The sequence below is a fragment of the Dermacentor silvarum genome, chromosome 5 (genome assembly GCF_013339745.2).
Source record: "Dermacentor silvarum isolate Dsil-2018 chromosome 5, BIME_Dsil_1.4, whole genome shotgun sequence".
NCBI lineage: Eukaryota > Metazoa > Arthropoda > Arachnida > Ixodida > Ixodidae > Dermacentor > Dermacentor silvarum.
The window spans coordinates 142,431,825-142,448,466 of NC_051158.1; the positions used below are offsets into that span (position 1 = coordinate 142,431,825).

At 44.8% G+C, this 16,642-nt stretch overlaps 1 pseudogene; it reads left to right on the top strand.

Moving 5' to 3' along the window:
- Positions 1-3,209: 3,209 nt before the first annotated feature.
- Positions 3,210-5,684, top strand: LOC119452607 (putative nuclease HARBI1; annotated as a pseudogene).
- The last annotated feature ends 10,958 nt before the right edge of the window (positions 5,685-16,642 follow it).

Here is a 16,642-nt window from a genome sequence, read left to right on the forward strand (position 1 = left end):
GGTTAAACAGTGACCGCAGCGCACAATCCACAGGGTAGCAAATGCAGACCAAAACAATGAACAATAACATTCGCCTGGCGAACCATTCTTTATCTTCGCGCAGCTGCCATTCTCTGTAATATTATTCTTTTTACACTTTCCACACCTCATGGCAGCTGTCGAGATTGAAGTCGTGTACTGGCACTCCTATAAATAGTTATTTATGATTACCAACAACATCAGGAGCAAGCAGTACCACGAACTAGGTACACCACACGCGATCGCCGATGGTGAACAATTGACGTAAAACGACAACCTCGGAAGCACAAATCTATCGTCAGATATGTGTGCGTGTCCCTTGTGCAAGCGTGATGATGAGGTGTAGTGGTTAGAGTGCCAGAGCCCTACATTGCGGCGTGCCTCATAAGCAGATCTGGTTTTGGCACGTAAAACCCCAGAAAGAAGAAGAAAAAGAGTGCGTGGTTGCCATGAGAGGCACTCGGGTTCGATTCCCAATATTTCCATGTTTGTGTGATGTGTGTTATCAATGTCCTAAATTTTTCTGTGCTATATGTATCAAAGTGTGTGCAATATAACAATGGGTGGCACCTATGTGGTAGATAATAAAACATTTTTTAATAAAATTGTATTTTGGGTGGTATAATCTTGAGCTGCATAATATTTGGGCCCCTTAGTAGGCAGGACATATTTATTCTGAAATACCGCATAAAAATGGCGTTATGCTGGTCGTGTTCTAAGCCGCCCTACTCTCCAACGAATAGGGCCGTGCAAATGTGGGCGGCTTAACATACGCCGCATAAACAGTAGGCCTCTTGCAGTGACCCATTTATAGGCGTAAACAAATGCACCTAATGCTCGTATTATATGCATTGCATTGGGCGATAATTACGAAGAGTGTGCATTGCTATTAGGTCGAAGCATCGATAACTTCGTAATCGGCAACATACAGTTATTCAGTCTTCAACGAAAGGAAACCCACGCAGCACGAAGGATTTTGCAAATAAGTGGCAATCCGAGGACCACACACATCATACTGCGAAGCGGTTTTCGCATGCTTCGTAAGTCTTAGATGTCTGTTTTGCACTGACCATAAATAAACAACATTCTGTCAAATAGTTCAGTGAATCTGGGGCAATTCCTTCGCAAGCTTTTGCAAATGCTTGACTCTATAAAAAAGTCACAGGCCTGCGCGGCACACGCAGCACAGTCACAGCGTGAGCTGGTGGAGCGGCTCAAGAGTAGCTCCAATTTGGGCACCACGCACAACAGGGTCTTCGCGGCAGTCTGTTCGCCTCGTTTTGACGAGAAAGATCTGAACTGTCAACCTGGCGTCGACGGCGAGCTGCTGGTTGCAATGCTCGCTGCACGGCAATCTTCTGAGCCCGATCAAGCCTTACAACTGCAACATACATGTCGATCACGCCGCGTTTGCAGGCACCATAACTAGATGGCGCCACCATACTGCGGAGACTGTGGATCGCGTTTTGTTTTTGATTGTGTGTCTCGTCGGAATGGCATCACGTCGTCTGCGCCTGGGCACGATATGTTTGCAGGCGCCTTAATTAGATGACGCCACCATGCAGGCGGAGGCTCGGATCGTATGCGCCTACTTTAAAGGTCATTTTTCCGGCACCTGATGGCAAGCGCTTGCGTGGCTCAATGGTATAGTATCTGACTCCCACGCAGCGGGCGTGGTGTCGATCCCGGCGGGAACCGGGTACTTCTTTAGCATTTCCAGCGATAGCGGCTACGTTCACCGGATGCCGGTGGCGACATCGTCGCGAGCCGAAACGGCTATTGGAATGAGCCCATAACAGCTTACGCTGTAAAACGTTCTCGCTTTCAAATCCTCTGTTATAACTTACGTAGTTGCTGTATTTTGCCGCAGCTGTACTGATGCTAGTGTATGGATTTGCTTTCCGACGTGTTTATCAAGCGCTGCGTTGCTTACTTGCCACCGCAGAGAGCAAATGGTAGCATAACTCCGCAAAACTCTTTACTGCAGAATGCTTCATAAATGTTATTGCAAAATATTGCGTAAAAACATGTCTCTGCCAGCCTTACGTTAGTCGTCTGTACATCTGCAGCATCATAGTGTACATTTTAGGGTCATACCACCAGAACAAGCCTTCCATATGCTAATTACCCTCTGGCAGTGGCAGCACCTAACATCCATAACCGAATGAAATTTGAGGCATATTCGGATCTGGAGGTTACTCAAGGTGGCCCTATGAACGGGGGAATCTGCACGCAGGTAAGACCACACGGAGATGTGGCCACGTATCATGTGCAGCTTGACCATGCTTGATATGTCCGGCCTTTGTTGCTCATCCATCTCTTCCAACCGTCTATGAAACATATCGTCATCAGCATTATCAGCCTATATTTATGTCCACTAGGACGAAGGCCTCTCCCTGTGTTCTCCAAATACCCCTGTCTTGCGCTAGCTGATTCCAACTAGCGCCTGCACATTTCCTAATTTCATCACTCCACCTAGTTTACTGCCGTCCTCGACTGCGCTTCCCTTCTCTTGGTATCCATTCTGTAACTCTAATGGTCCACCGGTAATCCATCCAACGCATTACATGGCCTGCCCAGCTCCATTTTTCCCGCTTAATGTCAACTAGAATATTGGTTATCCCCGTTTGTTCTCTGATCCACACCACTCTCTTCCCGTCTCTTACCGTTAGGCCTAACATTTCTCGTTCCATCGCTCTTTGTGTGGTCCTTAACTTGTTCTGTAGCTTTTTTGTTAACCTACAAGTTTCTGCCCCATATGTTATAACCGGTAGAATGCAATGATTGTACACTTTTCTTTTCAGGAACAGTGATAAGCTCCCAGTCAGGATTTGGCAGTGCCTACCGTATGCACTCCAACCCAATTTTATTCTTCTATATTTTTTTCTCATTATCAGGGTCCAATGTGAGTAATTGACGTAGATAAACGTACCCCTTTACAGACTCTAGAGGCTGACTGGCGATCCTGAATTCTTGTTCGGTTGCCAGGCTATTGGACATTATCTTTGTCTTCTGCATGTTAATCTTCAACCCCACTCTTACACTTTCTCGGTTAAGGTCCTCAATGATATGCTGTATTTCGTCCTCATTGTTGCTAAATAAGACAATGTCATCTGCAAACCGAAGTTTGCTGAGATATTCGCCGTTAGACTGCGGCGCCGCCGCCAGTCTAACCCCCGTATTCAAAATGCACCTTGACTCGAAGTTGACTTGCGGCCGCCTCAAGGCAGCGCGAACGTGTTTCAGAAATCCTCCTTGACTAGAAACGCGCCCTTGCGGCGAACTTGACTCGCTCAAGTCGACGCACATGTCAAGTCTGGTCGAGATCAGTCTTGAATCGGTCTTCGAAGCTGAAACATGGCGATGTTCCGGAGAGACGCTGCGTAGTGCAGGAGACGCCGCCTTATGGATAGACTATCACCCTTTGAGTTTGCGTGCAGAGCTTGTGATGCCGTATTCGGAGACGCGTACGTTTTGACGAGTGTACCAAGGCCATCGTTGCGCGACAGAAGAACCCCAATGGAATTGTATGAAGACGACATGTTCTTCGCGCGATATCGTTTCACGAAGGAAACAGTCCGAGAACTACTGGCGTTTCTGCCGATTGGGGCGAACGACGACAATAGGGGACTACCTCTGCCACCAATGCTGCAGTTGTAGGTCACCCTGCGCTTTTACGGTGCTGGTACTTTCCAAATTGTCGCTGGAGACTTGGTGAACGTGTCGCAGCCTACAGTTTGCCGCACCGTGAAAAAAGTGACTCGGCTTATCGCCAGACATCTTTTCAGAGCGGTTGTTCGCTTCCCAGGAGCCTCCCAACTGTCCAGCGTGATGCAGGACTTTTACGAGATTTCTCACTTCCCCGGAGTGACCGGGTGCATTGATTGTACACATGTGAGAATCAAAAGCCCCGGGGGTGACGATGCTGTATACCGCAACCGCAAGGGTGTGTTTTCTGTGAATGTTCAGGTAAGTGCACTGCGTTTTGGTCGCGCGCGATTCATTGCAAGACTATTAGTTTTGTGTCAAAGAGAACATGTTATTCATAACAGCGATTGTATTATCGAAGTTTCTCGAGCACAACGAATCTGTACCGCGCAACAATATTATTGTGTAGAAAAAATTACAGCAACCCCACTATGCAAGCATTGTTTCATTATACATTCCTTTAGCGTTTCCTCATTTCCTACGACCCTACCAGTTGGAAGCCGCATGTCGATTGGCCTATAGCATCTATAATTATAATATTTGAGAAGTTCAATAATTAAGACTAAAATTATCTAACTTCTTGGAAAGCAAGAAATAATCTGAGTATCTCCAAGCGACGGCAAAAAACATCACCTTGGTTCTGTCCAGCTAAGCGGCATTTAAATATTTAATTTTCGGTGCATGATAGTTGGGACACCGTGTACAGGGACAGGAACCCTTTTCACAACCTGCGAAGCCCTGTATAGGCAACTGAAACTCTGAAACTGCTCTAAAAGAACAGCGTCGCTAGAAATAGGGCTGTGATTATTCAACGTCGCACACGTCTGTTGCCTTTATTTATGAAGTGTCATATGCGCAAGCTACCACAGATCACCTGTGTGCTACCTAAGAGTTGAGTCCACATTTGTGTGCACGCTGCTGTATCATAATGAATGCCTACCAACTTGCCCAACTTTCCGTACTTTTACAATTGGATATGTGAGTTTCCGATTGACTTTGCTCGATGTAGTTTCTGTGGAATCTGTGAACGATGTAGCAGAGATAGCCCAACTTCGAAGGTGTTGCAATTTGCTATTGCCTAAGATTTTTTACGTGATTTTGTGTTCCTTGGTGCTTGATAGGTGATGCCGGTATTTCCAACTGTTCATGTCTCTCACAATAGCACTGAATTCCTGCAGGTTGTGGGGGGCCCACAGCTACAGTTCTTCAATGTTGTGGCAAGCTGGCCGGGATCTGTACATGACAGCTGGATATTTGATAACTCCCGGGGGCGAGTTCTTTATGAAGAGCATCGGTTGCCAGGAATTCTCCTTGGAGATATGGGCTATGCGTGTTTCGCATTCTTGATGACCCCCCTTGCAGACCCAGGCTCACCCAATACTCCAGAAGGAAGGCAAGTGACTATACCAAAATTGGCCATAATCCAAAAGGCTGCTTTTAAATATAGAACACGTTTATTAACTGCATCATAAATCTAATCAGGACTTCCTTTCTCTCAATATCGACGCAGCAGATACAAACAGATGTATACTAATTTGAATGATGACTGTTTTAAGCAAGCCCACTGTACAAGTAGCCAACTGCATTCTTTTTGTTATTCCAGGTACAACAAGACCCACATCAAGACCAGAAACTCAGTGGAGAGGGCATTTAGGTGTTTGGAAACGACGCTTCCCCTGTTTGGACATGAAATTGCAGTACAAGCCCTCCAGCGCTACAAACATCATTACCCTTTGTGCAGCCCTACATAATTTGGCACTGTCGCGAAGAGAACCTGAGCCAGTTGACACGCCAGAGCATCATCCGTCAACCAATCGATGCAGGCGCATGGGACGAAACACCTGTGAAGAACATTTGCCATCTATTGATCTTGTGGTAGTCGATCTGTCCGGCATGCGGGCACGGCAGCTTCTTATAGAACCAAGCTTTTCTTGAAGTATGGTGCATACTATGACGATTTCAACGAGCGTGTGTTTACTGTTACTGATATTTTTTACGTTATACAAAATTAATTGACTACTGTCCTTTTCATTTATCTTTCCAATTTGGCAGCCTGCAATACTTAGGTGCAGCAGGCAGGGCTTAGTTTACTATTTTAATTATTGTTATTTTTACTAATTTTTATTGCCCAACACAATCCTTATGTTACTGTTATTTGAAAAAGTTATGTAAACCACAAGTACTGCAGGCTAGGCAAGCCGCATGTATTCATGGTATCAACTGGTCCAGCTCTTCAATCTCGTGCAGCACAAAGCTTATAAGTGCACTTTGTAGAGGCAGCAAGGGACATATGCTTCACATCAGCTGTTTCCGAACCTTCGGATGTAAGCTAAGTAGAGTGCCAGTGCGTGGGACAGGGCAAGAGTGAGGAACGAAGAACGAAGCGCTTCGTTTGTCGTTCTCTCTCGATATGTCCCATGCAACATGTAACAACTGGCACAAGTCAGCATACTTTTACTCAAGAAAGTCGCTTATCATGTTTAATCTTTTATGCAGCAAAAATAAATCAGGAGAATAGAGGCAGTACAATGTGCTATCCGCTAAGGTACCTCTGCGAAAAATATGTAAATACAGGGATCTCCTCCTCTGCAACAAGCAAGAAAACAAGAACAAAAGCACGAAAACCTTCATTGAACTTCGGCACACGGTCTCCAAAGGAGGAGATGCAGCGCGAGAAGACAAAACTGCAGTGCAGGGCCGTAGCTAGCTCCGCGTAATTTCTGTGTACTTTGAGATCTGGGATGAAACACGTACTTCATCACCCACTTGCTTCCCGTCTCCTCCCGAGGTAGTGAAGTGCCCCCTCCCAAACAAAACAAGACGAAAAAATTCCTGGCAAGTAACTGTATGCCGTGCACGTTTACTGCTCACGTAATACTGTCCAGTTTACGCAATTCTGCTTCTTTTTGCGCGTGCAAGATCTTCATTTCTAGCTTGTGCTTTTCATTTCTTTTTTTTTTTTCAATATGTCATCGTGGTCCTCCTGCTACAGCCTCATTCGGAGTTCGTGCTCTTCGCGCGTTAAAGTGACGCGAATTTCGTTTTCTTCTGAAAGTGTTTCTCCAATAGCGCCATCCTGCCACTAGGTGGTCTTGCAGTAGCAACAGGAACCTGCAAAGCGTCAAGTGGCACATATTCTTTGATAGTGGAGCCTGGACCAGTACTACAAGAAGCACGGGGTGGCTGACTCGAGGAATCACTGGCTGCGCACACACCAGGCACTTCATTCGCATCAGGATGTTGCGGCGTGGTTGTGTCGTCACTAATTGCAGTTTCAATCACTGCATCTTGGAGGCGGCTGTCAGGATTGCTGAGCTCTTCTGTAAAGAAGCGGTAGCTAGGCATAAGAAAACGCAATAAAAGTGAAATGCTCATCAAGCTGCACTAGTTTCACAACTGGTAATTCCCTCTGTGGCAAGTGCGGTACATATTCAAATGACAAGCACTTGCATTATGAATCATTAAACAAGAAATTTGCAGTTCATGTAATACTGCTGAAACATTCAGATGCGCACGTAAATTCAGTGAGAGTACTGGCTTATTGGTAGAATTTTTTTTCATTGCAGAGCAACTAGAACTACCGTACACTGGCCAGCAAACAGAAACAGCGTGAATGATCTATGACAGGCAAGAGTGAGTGAATCTCGTCATGCTGCTTTCTCACAGCCGCCACCTTATATTGTGCTCAGGAATGTAATGACTCAATATGCGCAATGACACAATGTAGTTATTACTGTACCATAGTATTCTCAAGCAGGGACGTCGTCGCCCGCAATAATCGGCTGCAGCAGCCGGATGACTGCTTCGCTTTGAAAAGGTGGAAGGTACGCAGCTCCCTCTGAGTCGTAATCATTGTGTATTCTTGTGGCCATATGACTTCCAACAGCTCCCACCAAAACCGATGTTGCAGTCATGCTGGCAGCGGCTGGTCCTCCTCCTGAATAAACATGTGTTCTTATATTACAAACATGCATGCATTATAAAACAATTCCTTACATGTGTATGTAACTCAAGCATGCAACGCAAGCATGCCACAAGGGAGTTCTCACACCCTTCGGAAGTCCCAGGTGCCTGCTATGCACTGCCTGAAATACACGCAAAAGTTCTCAAACGCTTCACTCTAACTTCTGAGAGGCTTTCATATCGCCTGGAGTGTATACGAACGATACAGTAATATAGAATGCATGTTCCTATGCTGCGTCGGCTCTCCTGACGTGGTTGCTCAGCGGCAATGGTGTTGGGCTGCTGAGCACGAGGTTTCGGGATCGAATCCCGGCCACGGCGGCAGCATTTCGATGGGGGCGAAATGCGAAAACACCCGTGTACTTAGATTTAGGTGCACGTTAAAGAACCCCAGGTGGTTCAAATTATTCCGTAGTCCCCCACTACGGTGTGCCTCATAATCAAATCGTGGTTTTGGCACGTAAAACCGCAAAATTCAATTTTTTTCTGCGCCATCATGCGTGCAGCTGCGGGTTATCTAGAAACGCCGTCATACGGCCGTTTCGGGATTCCGACGGAGAATGAGTTGCTTGCGGCTTTTGATACACACCATGCCGTCACCGCACAAAACTGATAACGGCCGTTTCGGGATTCCGACGGAGAATGAGTTGCTTGCCGGCTTTTGATACACACCATGCCGTCACCGCACAAAACTGATAACGGCCGTTTCGGGATTCCGACGGAGAATGAGTTGCTTGCCGGCTTTTGATACACACCATGCCGTCACCGCAGAAAACTGATAACGGCCGTTTCGGGATTCCGACGGAGAATGAGTTGCTTGCCGGCTTTTGATACACACCATGCCGTCACCGCACAAAACTGATAACGGCCGTTTCGGGATTCCGACGGAGAATGAGTTGCTTTTGCCGGCTTTTGATACACACCATGCCGTCACCGCACAAAACTGATAAGAAAAATGGCACACTCGCAACTCAAGCAAACATTGCTTTGAGAGTGCTTACCTGTCTTCAAGATCTTCCGCTTCTCTTCTGAGTTTTCTTCTTTCCATTTCTGTTTGACGTTTCCCCAGCACTTCTTCAATTGCTTGAAGTCGCGAGCAGTTACGCCGTGCTAGGCGTTGTACTCCGTGCACAGCCGTTTCATGACTCTGTCTTCGCACTCAGTGACGCAACGTCTGTTTTCTTGCATTCAATCACTTTTTTATACTTATTTACTAAACTAATCAACAATGACTTTTCTTCTGCCGTGAAACGCGGCGCCGATTTACGAGAGGCAGGCAACGCAACGGTGGCTCCAGACTCCATGTTTGCTTTTCTGCTTGTGGAAGCTGCTGTGGGTTGGCTTGGGTGGTATAGTGTCTATTTGCGCACGTTTGATTACATTTTCTCTCAGATTATTTCTTTCTTTTCAGTGTTATGGATGGCCAAAGGCGCGTACTTCAAGTGCTTTTTGGTTGGCATAATTTATATGACTACAAGAAAGATATTGCGTTTCAGTTAGTATTGTAATCTCGCTCCCAGATATGCCACACCGTGACTTGACGAAGGAAGGCACTCGGAGCGTCTATGAAACGCAATGCCTGTCTCGGACGTGTTCAAGTCAGGCGCTGCCTTTTCGCGGACTTGGTCAAGTCAAGTCGTGGCTTCAAGTTAAGGCGCATTTCTGAATACGGGGGTAAGAGCTGTGAGCACATCTTCTAAGCATGCAGTGAATAGCATTGGAGAGATTGTGTCTCCTTCCCTGACCCCATTCTTGATAGGTATATTTCTGCTTTTCTTGTGGAGAACCGAGGTTGCTGTGCAATCCTTGTAGATATGCCGAGATATTCACGTATGCCTCCTCTCTGCCAATGCTGTCTGCCAATTCACAATGCCTCTCCGACTGCCGGTATCTCTACGGAATTAAATGCTTTTTAATAATTTAAGAAAGCCATATAGAGAGGTTGATTGTACTCTGCAGATTTGTCTATTTATTTATTTTATTTATTATTACCCTCAGGGCCAAAGGCATTAAAGAGGGGAGCGGGTTACAGCAAATGAACATAAAAACATTAATATAAAAGCAGTTAGAACGTTGAAGTACAAAGGCTTCTGATTATACAGTTTTAGGTACGGTTAAATCGTCGTAAGAAATTGGTAGTAAAGTACGATAGTAAAATCGTGAATACAAAATGCACTTAGGTTACAAACATACAGTAGGAAAAATCCTTCGATTATACAGTGCTAGCTAAAGCCGCTCGAAACCTTTGGTTATCGTGAATGGATACGATTTCAGCAGGAAGGTGGTTCCATTCCGTGGATGACCGAAGGAAGAATGATTGCAAAAAAGTTTTAGTGTGACATGATTCGAGACCAACCTTATAAAGATGGTCGATTCGAGGTGATACGTATTGTGGCGGAAAAATGAAATAATTGCGGAGTGTTGAATGATGGTATAGCTTGTGAAAAAGAATTAAACGTGCGATTTTGCGACGAGAAGAAGGTGGACTAAGCGAAAGGTTAGTTTTCATGGCAGACACACTTGCAGTTCTATTGTAATTACGTAAGATGAAATGAACTGAAATATCTTGAAAGAGGTATAATAAAATAAATAGTTTATCAGTGACAGGATCCCAAACAGCACATGCACATTCTAGTTTCGGACGTATACGGGTAGTATAAAGCAGCATTTTTAGGGATGAAGGGGCCGTTGAGAAGTTACGGCGCAGGTAGCCAAGCATGCGGTTAGCATTGCTAATTACGTAGTAGGTATGAACATTCCAAGATGAGTTAGCAGAGATATGCACACCTAGGTATTTGTAAGAGTTAACTATTTCCAAGTGAACATTATTTAGATAATATGTATGCATGCTGTTAGTTACTCGGGATACACGCATCACTTTACATTTGCCAACGTTTTGTTCCATTAACCAATTTTTGCACCAATTAGCTACAGTAGTGAGATCAGACTGCAGGTGGTTAGGATCTTCTGCATTGGTTATTTCACGAAAGATAACACAATCATCAGCAAATAAGTGAATGTTATATTATAGAGAGCAAGCGAGGTCGTTAATATAAATGAGATAATAAAGAGGCCCGAGCGCTGAACGTTGCAGTACACCGGGAGTCACGCTTAGAAGTGGTGAGTTATGACCGTTTGCGGTTACAAATCGAGTGCGGTTAGAAAGGAAGCATTCAATCCACTTCAGGATGTTAGTGTCAAGGTTCAGCTGACTTAGTTTATAAAGTAAAAGTTTATGACAGACCTTATCAAATGCTTTAGCGAAGTCTAAAAAAATGCAATCTGCAAAGGATGAACGAGCGAGAATACGATGTAACTTATGCGTAAAGATTGCAAGCTGAGTTTCAGATGAAAATGTTTTTCTAAATCCGTGCTGAGCTGGTGTGAAAAATGCATTTGATTCAAGGAAGTTAACAAGATGTTTGAAAATTATACGTTCGAGCAACTTACAGCAAGTTCCTGAGAGTGAGATGGGGCGATAATTGGCTGTTAGATTTTTGTTACGCGACTTAGGCAGTGGAACCACCTTCCCCATTTTCCATTGGCTAGGTTGAGCAGATGTATCCAGTGATTGCTGAAGAAGTTTGGTGAGGATAACAGAACTTACGGCGTTTGTATTTTTTTAGACATTTAGCGTTAATTGAGTCGTAACCAGGCGATCACTTTTGATTAAGGGATCGATTAGTTTCACAACGCCAACAGTTTCAACTATCACTGGAGGTATAGCTACGTAATCGTACTGATGAGAAGGAGGTAGGCGGTCATTGCAGGAAATGGAAAAATTTTGCACAAATGTGTCGTTAAGGGTAGCAGCACACTGCTCGTTCGGTACATTGTTGCCCAATGGGTCTTCCAGAGTTATGTGATCATTGCTCAAGGGCTTGATTACACCCCAAAACTTTTCGCTTTACTTTTTAACATAGATTGAGGCACGTTAGATATAAAATTAGATTTAGCGTTTTTTAGTGCTGTTACGTACGTGTCATTTGCGGACTTATAGGCAGACAAGCGTGTGTCAGTTGGCGAGTGTTTTGTAGAACGATATAGGCGTTTTTTGCGGTTACGTAGGCGTTTTAGATGGGCATTGAACCAAGGAGCATCAGAATTGGAGGTAATGATGCGAGATGGGATGTACTTTTCAGTTAGTTCGTGAACTTTAGCGGCGAACATGTCCCAATTCAGCTGAAGCGGACGATTTTCGAAATGCGGCAAGGAAGTGTCTAGAAATACACTTAATTCGTTAGTTATGGCGGTAATGTTTGCTTTCTTGTAAATATGTATAGTTTTTTTAGTTTACTTGCTTTAGGTGTAGAAAGGTTAATTGAAAATGCAAGTAGGCAGTGATCGCTTATACCAGGTAAGTGTGTAATCTCCGAAGTTTTGTCGGGGTACGATGTCAAAACTAGGTCAAGGGTATTTGCGGCGTTAGAATATACACGTGTAGGTTGAGTTACTAGCTGTGACAATAAAAAAACTGAGCACAACTCTAGAAACTCCTTAGCTTGTGCTGAAGAGGGACCGAGTGAAGACGATTGATCGTTCCAGGTTGTGTTTGGTAGATTAAAGTCGCCTAGGAGTATGATGGGAGATGAGGGAAAATGCGTGCGAACAAGAATAATACTATCGTGCAGTTCATAGAAAAATGTAGGTGGCGCAGACAGTGAGCAATAGCACACGCCTATGATGAATTTTTTGATGACCAAGAGCTACGGAAGCTTGATTGATGACCTCGATATGATTAATGGTAGAATATCCCTTTCTGAAGCCAGCTGGTTCTCTTGGTTAGCTGAAGTCAAGTGTTGCCCTGATTGAATTGGAAATTATCTTGGTGAATAATTTATGCAGTACTAAAAGCAAGCTAATTGGTTTATAATTCTTTATTTATTTAACGCCTCCCTTCTTATGGATTCCTTCTTATGGAGACAGGAAAGCAGTGTCTTACAAATGCTGGCCAATCCTTCGTACGTTCAAAATTCCATGTCAGTGTTCAAGGTGGAAAACATAATTTATACAGATGCAGTCCTTCCTACCTGATTCGCGGATGGTCACGATGAGATCTGTCTCTTGTGGCGGGTAGAACTCCGAGGCATGGCCCCTGACGCAGCAGTTATTTCGTATGGACAAGTCCATTACGCTGCCTGAATAATGTTTCCCATCCGCTTGCGATCTTTGGAAAAGTGCCGCGTTAATTCGATAATCCCTTTTTATTATGTTGTAAAACTTCAAATGAAAAATGCCTGTTTTATTTGAACACTATTTAAACAAACTTGAAAAACAATTTTCTGTTTATCTTGCGAGCAATAACGTTGCCTTTTATTTATACGTTTATTCCTGTGGTATTTTAATTGTATCACCAATTTCTTGGCAAATCTCCCGCTGTGGGTATGTGCCATAAGTTGCACGCCATCATTGTCACAGAGCTACTGGGCCGCCGTGTCGATGTGACCAGCAATGGCAGGTGTCGCGAATCCATCCCTGGACAAGACCCCCGAGGACGCCGGCAAGGACGCGGCGAATAACTGGGTCGATACAGCGAAGGGTATTGCAAAGGTGGCCCTGATTATCTTCGGATTTGTGTTGGGTCTTCTCGTCGGACAGTTCCTCCTCGACAATTTCTTCCCCGGCGATCAGACCCCCAATGGAACCACCACCACAGCCAAAGCAGTTGCACGTCTCGAGAAATTGGTGACGGAACCGGGCTCCACCGAAAACCCTGGGATGCAGCCGAATCAGCCCCCCATCCTGCCGACCAACCAACCGCTCGTGAAACAGCCACAAAATGACGATGGAACAGCGAAGCCTAGTGAGGACGAGCCGCATAACGGACGCCAGAAGAAGGGTGAGGCCACACGACAGTGGGTCAGCACAGTGGACCTCGAAGTCAGCCAGTCGCCTAGCACGGACGTGCTCAATAAATAGCCAGCAGCAGTTCACAACCCCCATGCTTGTTACACGCCTCTTGTTTCGGTTGTGGAGTAAATGCTGTTGAGGGCACTACATGGAAAATAAATGAGCAACATATTTTCACTAAATTGCCTGCTGAAGATGTCGGAACGCTCAAGGTGGGCTCTTCAGACTCAAGGGCCATTTTCTTCACCGAATAGTTTGTTCATTGGGAACGAGGTAGCAATTCAGGTTCGCCGAACATAATATCCCAACTGTGGTTATCCTCTTCAGCCACGATGTCCATAATTGTGGATGCGACTTATTTTTGCCGTATAGTTATGGCAAAGAGTAGAGCACAAAAATTTACCTTAGGGTAAATTGAAGGTAAATTAAACGTTGTCCGTGTGCTCAAGTACCATTATTTTACTTCTGAGAGAAATCTATCGCCCACAAAGTTTGCTTTCGAGAAGGCAATACAGCGTTTCTGTAGCAATGCCAAAAGAATTTGTTTGCCTTTCAAGTAATACTTGGAACCACTAAGAACCTTGGGCAATTCGCTCAGGTGATACAAATATTTTTATGGAAAGCGTATCATTATCCGTGCACAATATTTATATATTTATTCACTGGGCAATTATGTTGACTCTTCATAAAATGCAGTCATTCTACCACACTGACTTGCCTTTGATAGTCTCTAGCCCATTGGCACAAAATTATGTCAATTTCATACATTTATCGACGGTCGATCATATTTCATGACTGAAGGCGTTATGAGTAAGACGTTTCAGTGAAGGGAGAAATGATCAAAGCTCTCAGAGGCAGGTTAAGTGATACACTGTAAGAGTAAAACCAGATTAGTTGGAGCAGACTACTTGTCGACGCCCGGTTTAGAAGTCGATGTCACTAAAGATCACTGTAATCTTTGCTTCAACTGTGGTTGTCAGCAGGAACTTCAACCGGCACCATCGTCTCCTCAAGTCCGGAGCATATACATCTCTTATACAAATGCCACTAATACTCTGGAGCCATTGGCGGCACTGTTATACTGTTGGACGCGACGCAGACCGGCAGCCACCTACATGGAAGAAAGCGAAGCTGTACAAAGAACTGCACATTCAGTCAGCATTTATTCACCATCATGCTAATATAAATAGGGAAAACACTGGATGGTGACACGGGAGTTGGCCACTGATACTCCAGTGCTGCGCATTTCTCGGTTCCTTATCGAGTGACGCCGAAGGGAAGGAAAGCGCCGTATCAGCGTGCTTAACCCATTACCTGGCAGCTGAACAACATTGTTGACATAACAAGAGCATCTGCGAAATCTAGAGAAATCCAAAGATTAGTCTGTGCCTTTCAATTTACCTTTATTTATGTACCTGCTCAACGTTGGTATTTAATAAAATGTCGAGCGTTAGCAGCAGCAGATGAGCAGCAGCAAAACCTGAAGGCTTCGTTGTCATCTTCTTAGCGCATGTAGTGGTCATATTCTCGCCAATGCGATTTTGCCCCCTATTTTAGGCAAGCTCTTATTTCTTAACGTCATAAGGATACATCTCAAGAACACTTATTAACCTTGCCAAAGCAAGTGCCAAAGACCATTTTGGGTCATACATTTACCTGTGACCACCTGGTCAACAATAATTTTGACCTACTCGCTGTATCTCGCTGAGTTTTTAGAGAAACCGTTCAATATTTTAACTAGTATGTATTTGAGTAAAGCAAACAAGAACTAAAGCAATTAAACCATTGTAGGTCAAGTCATTCTTATCTGCCCAGTTAAAGGGTTAACCATAGAGAAAGAAATCGAACAAGAGCGGACACTTGGCAAAAACTGGCTACAGGAAACACGTCACGTTATTTTTGATGCCGTCCGTTAGCTGCCGCGAGCATCGAAAAAAAGAGTGAAATTAAATGAACAGGTATTCCTGTATTATTTTTAGCATTTCCCGCTAAAACTAAGATGTTTTGCGTATAAATAAACTTACATTTGCGACTTATTTTTCTTGCGTCACCTAGCGACAGGCTAATAACGCGCCAGATGCATGCTTCATGCGCCAGATACGCCACCGAAGCGAGGGAGGGTGGCTGCGCGTGTGCGAGCTCGCCTGTTCGGCGACCCGCCTGTCTCCCTTTTTTTTTACTATTTAGTCTGGTTTCTTGGGCTCCCGGCGTATTCTTGCCTTCCTTCTGCACTTGGACATGGCACCACTGTGCTATGGGGCTACGGCAAGGTGAGAAATTTTGTTTTACAGTCTGCGATGCAATTATGCTTGCAGCACGGGACCGAGGCTTATAACGCAGTTAGCGAAATACAGTTCAGCCTTACTGGCACAGTTATTTGACTTAATGAATCGTGCTGGGACAGGTTTCCGGTCCTTCCTAGGGGATTATTGTAACGTATTTTGGTACTTTTGAGGCACGCTGGCTGCATAGGGCGCCGTGTCGCAGTTAGCGAAAAACAGCTCGGCCGTGATGACAAAGTTAGTTTGGCTTAAAATGAATCTTAGTTGGACAAGTTTGTGACGTTTTTGTGGCCCCGCACGACTATACCTTCTTTCGGTACTCATGCTTGTCGAAAACGCGATGAGTGATTGCCAAGAGGGATAACGTGGGAGTGTGTTGCTTGCGCCGACAGAACGCGCAAAAGAGAACGCCGAGCAACATAACAATCTGAAGCTTGTGATTAGAAAATTGCGTCTTCTTAAGGACTGAAAACAGGCTTTGCACCCACGCGTTTGTCTTGAGTGCGAGTGGAAGGCATTCTGCGAGCGTCTAGCATGGTCCGGCTGGGAGCCTCTGTCGCATCCATCTCTGTGTACGTAGCATAACATCACCTCGCCTGAGGCTAAGTTTTGGAAACGCGAAGTCACCCGTGTATTCGTGATATTAAAGTACAAGAAATAATGCCCCGGAATGGGGGAATGCTTGGAAATCAGTCGTTTTCATATTTTATGGTACTATTTGCAATGACTCGGGTATTTCCTATGCCATGTACGTATATGCCATTGCTTTTGTTTGTAATGAAGCCCATTCACCACTTTCGCACGTTTAGCCTCTACACGCA